The following is a 5,944-nucleotide window of genomic DNA, read 5'->3' as shown; positions in this document are numbered from 1 at the left end:
CTAAACCCAAGCAAAAATTGTAAAAAAAACAGAAAACAAATGAGAAAACAATAAATAAAACGTCACGAAACGATTCGCCATATAAGTGAATGGGAAGGACTGGCGTATCATATGCACGCAAAATCGGAATTTGGCGTATCTATTGCACGATAATGACACTGCGTGTCATTTGTATGCTTTTTGGTGAGAATGGGTTGGTTGAAACACATCTGATCTCATCTGAAAGCTGATTCCAGCTACAGGTTTATACTGTTGTATTCTTTTATACTGTTTCATTCGTACTGTTTTAAATCCTTCAGTAAATGCAAAGTTAAACCGATGTGTCTTTAATCTAGGTTTAAAAGTGCCTACTGTGGAAACACGTCTGATCTCATCTGAAAGCTGATTCCAGCTACAGGTTCATACGGTTGTATTCTTTTATACTGTTTCATTCGTACTGTTTTATATTCTTCAGTAAATGCAAAGTTAAACCGATGTGTCTTTAATCTAGATTTTAAAGTGCCTACTGTGGAAACACGTCTGATCTCATCTGAAAGCTGATTCCAGCTACAGGTTCATACGGTTGTATTCTTTTATACTGTTTCATTCGTACTGTTTTATATTCTTCAGTAAATGCAAAGTTAAACCGATGTGTCTTTAATCTAGGTTTAAAAGTGCCCACTGTGGAAACACATCTGATCTCATTTGAAAGCTGATTCCAGCTACAGGTTCATACTGTTGTATTCTTTTATACTGTGATATTTGTACCGTTTTAAATCATTCAGTAAATGCAAAGTTAAACCGATCATACTGTTGTATTCTTTTATACTGTTTTATTCGTACTGTTTTAAATCATTCAGTAAATGGAAAGTTAAACCGATCATACTGTTGTATTCTTTTATACTGTTTTATTCGTACTGTTTTAAATTCTTCAGTAAATGCAAAGTTAAACCGATGTGTCTTTAATCTAGGTTTAAAAGTGCCCACTGTTGGAACACATCTGATCTCATTTGAAAGCTGATTCCAGCTACAGGTTCATACTGTTGTATTCTTTTATACTGTTATATTCGTACCGTTTTAAATCATTCAGTAAATGCAAAGTTAAACCGATGTGTTTTTAATCTAGATCTAAAAGTGTCTTCTGTTGAAACACATCTGATCTCTTCTGAAAGCTGATTCCAGCTACACTGTAAAAAAATTCCGTAGAAATTGCAGCTGGGTTGCCGGTAATTTGCCGTGGATTTAAATTTGTTTTTTACTGGCAACATTTTGTTCAAAGTTAAATGAACATGAAACATTTACAGGTCTTTGTCTTTACAGAGTAAAACTAAAAAAACAGCATCAAGCAAAACATTCCGGGAAACAAAATCTGAAGCAAAAATCAGAAAAAGGTTGATGATGATTTCTGGTTCCCAGAATGCTTTGCATGAGTCTGTTGTTGTATGGTTTTATTCTGTAAAGATAAAGACTTGTTGATGTTAAAAATTTATTTAACTTTGAACAAACTCTTGCCAGTAGATTACATAAATGTTAATCTGCGGTGAATTACCGGCAACCCAGCTGCAATGCCATTGTAATTTATACGGAATTTTTTTACAGTGTACAGGTTCATACTGTTGTATTCTTTTATACTGTTTTATTCGTACTGTTTTAAATCATTCAGTAAATGCAAAGTTAAACCGATGTGTTTTTAATCTAGATCTAAAAGTGTCTTCTGTTGAAACACATCTGATCTCTTCTGAAAGCTGATTCCAGCTACAGGTTCATACTGTTGTATTCTTTCATACTGTTTTATTTGTACTGTTTTAAATCATTCAGTAAATGCAAAGTTAAACCGATCATACTTGTGGAAAACTCCCTGCTGGACTGATGATCTGACGTCACTCCCTAGACTCACGTATTTGTGCACATGCGCAGTTTCGCCATTTTACTTTATAGTTCGCTGCTGACACGATTACAGCTGCTCCTGAGTTGCATGTTAATTGTATACTTTTCTGTTGTGTTGCCGTGTGCGTTATTGAGAACGTAAGTGCACAATATTATGTCAATGATGGTATTGCATGTGTCTTTATTTGTTTAGTTAACATAATAGTGTTTCTCTTAATTATAGTTCAGCATGCTCACGTCTTATGTAATGATAATAACGTGCTGTTAATATAATTTAGAAACAATAGTTAATATCTTGATTTATGCATGTGTTGTACATTTGTTAATTATAATCCTGTTTAGGATTAGTTTAGTTTTGCACTAGCAATGGTATTTGCTTATTTAAATGTTGAAGCGCGTTTCATTGTGCAGTTCGCGCCACCAGTCTGTCACGTGACTGTTGCACCTGCATATTGACGATATGTTCATTTGTGGTCTTAGACTGACATCTAGTGGCCAATAGATATAACTGCATTCTTTACTTTATTGGATTATAGTAATTTCCATTACTACTCAGTATTGTTTGTTGTTGTATAGCAGTTATTTATTGCATATAATTATTATACTTCAGAGTGAGTAGTTACTTATTAATATTTAATCTGTGTATATGTGTAATTGTTATGTACAGGTTATATTTACATATTCTGTATTTCTTTATTTACAGAAAACCACACACACACACAAAGACAATTGCACTAACACAAAGCACTGTATTTGCCTGCAAGAATAAGATGTCAATAAATCTGTTGAATAAATCCAAGGTTGCAGTGACTCTCTTACCGGAGTACATAGCCAGCTTGGGTAGCGCGTTATAAGGACATGAGTAAAAGGCTGGAAGAGCTGCAGATTACGATGGATAGTACTAAACGTATGCCTTATCCTCAAAGCTGCCCAGCTTATCCTTCACATTATCACCAGCATCCTCAACATTACAGCAGTCTGCCTCAGCTAGAGTTAGGCAGCCCAATTCACAGTCCCTTGGGGCATACTACCTCAGGTGTCACGTCCAGGCAAACGGTAGCTACGGATTATGCAGTACCTGTTCAGCACACCTCTCTGCTTTCTCCTCATCTTGGTCAGGATACTGTTCTGCATCAACGGTCTGTGCCTCAGTCTGCTCTACATCAGGCTTCGCCTGCCCAGCCCGTCATGCATCAGGCTCATCCTCCGTCTCCTCGTCAGTCGCCGCTACAGTACCAATCCTACTGTCCATATCCTCCTTATCCAGCTGGGTTGTATTATCCACAGCATGTGCCACCTCCACCAGGGCAACCATTACCGATGCAGCCAGCTGTGCATTATGCACCGTCCATGCCATTGGCAGACCCTACAGTCCCAGGTATCTTGGAAATGGCCATTGCTTCTTCATTTGGTATCCCTAAGCCTAAACTGACTCCATTCAGTACTGGTAAGGAGAGTGACTTCATAATGATGAAGAAAGGACTGGACAGTGTGCTTGGTCCACACAAGCATCTATCAGAGGATTATAAGTACCAGGTGCTTTTAGAACTCCTTAAACTACCAAATGCCTATCAGGTGGCGAAGAGGTATGTGAACGATCCAACTCCATACACTAGCGCCATCCACGCCCTAGAACAGCGTTATGGCCAGCCACGGCAGCTTGTTCAAGGAGAGCTGAAGACCATTCTTAACTCTCCTCCTATCAAGCCAGGTGATGCACAAGCCTTTGAGGATTTCTCAGCAGCTGTTAGTACCTTGGTGGGGCTGCTAGGGACTATGGATGGCCCCTCCAGAGCTGAGCTGAGATGTGGCTCTCACGTAGACACTCTGCTTAGTAAGCTGCCTGCCAACTACAGAGAAGGCTTTGTTGAGTACTGCATATCTCAAGGTATCATCCGCAGTGGCACTGATAATACATACACGCTCCCTGACTTTGCTCTGTGGTTGGAAAGGAAAGCCCAAGCCATACAGGTATCAAGGAGAGTTACTGAAGCATCCAGGATGGAACCTGCCCAAATAGAGCGTAGAGACAGGGCAACAAGGCCCCAGAAGTCTAAGTCTGCTAATGTCTACATCACCAATCGACAGGTGACTTCGGAGCCCCCTCACAACCCTGACACACCCAGCGGTTATCACAAGCCAGGTCAGTCCACTACTAAGAAGCGAGAGCGCTTTAAGCCGTACTGCCCCTACTGTTCTAATCAGGAACATTACCTCAGTGCCTGTACTGAGTTCGCTAAGCTCAACACAACTGAGAAGGCTAACTGGATAAAAGAAAAGAACAAATGCTGGAGATGTGGACGTGGACATAAACCAGAGATATGTACCTTAAAGAAGCCATGCTCTACATGTAATGATCAGCACTTCATTGTCCTACATGATGTTGCACTCCAAGCCAATCAGAGTGTCCTCACAGTTAGTACTACCTCTAGTATGGTGTATGTGGGCCAGGCTAGCCACTCCAGTCGTGTCCTTTTGAAAGTAGTCCCTGTACAGCTTCACAATGGAGGCAGGACTCTGGATACACATGCCGTATTGGATGACGGCTCTGAACGAACCATCATCCTTCCAGCTGCTGCCAAACATCTTGGTCTCTACAAGGAGGATGAAGTCTTGCCCCTTAGGACTATTCGCCAGGATGTTGTGAAACTTAAAGGTGCATCTGTATCATTTGAGGTGTCTTCTCAGACCAACAAACAGGTGAAATACCAAATACACCATGCTTTTACTGCAGATGAGCTGAGTCTTGCTGATCAGTCATGTCCAGTGGAGTCCCTAAAAAAGGGGTATGACCATCTGCGTGGAGTACCAATATGTGGTTTCAATAGAGTACAGCCCATGCTTCTCATTGGTTCCGACCATCCTCATTTGATCACTCCAGTATGTCCAGTACAGATGGGACCTCCAGGTGGCCCAGTGGCTATATCTACACTGTTAGGCTGGGCTATTCAGGGACCGACCAACTTCCTACAGAACCCTACCAGAGAAGCCTCCTGTCTACACACAGCATTCCTGCCTTCTGCTCAAGACCTGCATCAGCACGTTGAAAGGCTTTGGCAAATCGACACATTGCCATACAGATCTGAAAAGGAAGCTGTGCGTTCTAAGCAAGACCAGGTAGCTATCAGCACACTGGAGAAGCAAACTACTCGAGTCACAGTAGATGGAGTAGGCCGCTACGCTACGCCCCTTCTACGTAAAGCAGCGTCACCAAGGCTATATGCTCCTCCAGCTGCAGTAATGCCCCTTCTAAGAGCTACTGAGCGGCGCTTGGTCGGCAGACCAGATCTAGCTAAGGTCTACAAGGAGGAAATAAACAAGTTGGTGAAGGCTGGGTACGTTGTGAAGATCAGTAGTGATGAGGCAAGTCAATCCAATGAATCGTGGTATATTCCTCACCACATTGTTCACCACAACGGAAAGGCCAGAGTGGTATTTAATTGCTCATTCAAATACCAGCAACTTGCTCTTAATGACACCCTGCTTCCTGGTCCTAACCTTGGTTCAACACTACTAGGTGTACTCCTCAGGTTCAGGGAGTATCCAGTCGCCATAAGTGGGGACATACGTGGGATGTTCCACCAGATCAGGCTCCTTCGTGAAGATCAACCACTTCTCCGCTTCCTCTGGCGGGATATGGAAAGAGACCGTAATCCTGATATCTATGAATGGCGTGTCCTACCCTTTGGCACTACCTGCAGTCCGTGCTGTGCCATATACGCACTGCAGCGGCACGCCAAGGACAACAGCTCTGGCAATCAAGAGGTACTGGACTCTGTCATCAACGCCTTTTATGTGGATAACTGCCTGCAGTCTCTTCGTACCCCATCACAAGCAAAACAGCTTATTGACAAGATGAGAGCCCTGCTCGCTGATGGTGGATTTGATATGAGACAATGGGCGAGTAATCAACCAGAGGTCATTGCTCATCTTCCCCCCGAGGCACGATCAGAGGGCTACGAGCTGTGGCTGACTGCAGACAGAGCTGATCCCCAGGAGTCAACACTAGGTCTCCGGTGGCACTGCCCCTCTGACACCATCGGTTACAAGCACCGGCAAGCAGTAGCTACAGAGCCCA

This window comes from Misgurnus anguillicaudatus, chromosome 13 (assembly GCF_027580225.2).
Source record: "Misgurnus anguillicaudatus chromosome 13, ASM2758022v2, whole genome shotgun sequence".
NCBI classification, from domain to species: domain Eukaryota; kingdom Metazoa; phylum Chordata; class Actinopteri; order Cypriniformes; family Cobitidae; genus Misgurnus; species Misgurnus anguillicaudatus.
The sequence above is the reverse complement of the archived record's forward strand: the minus strand, read 5'-3'. Positions refer to the sequence as shown.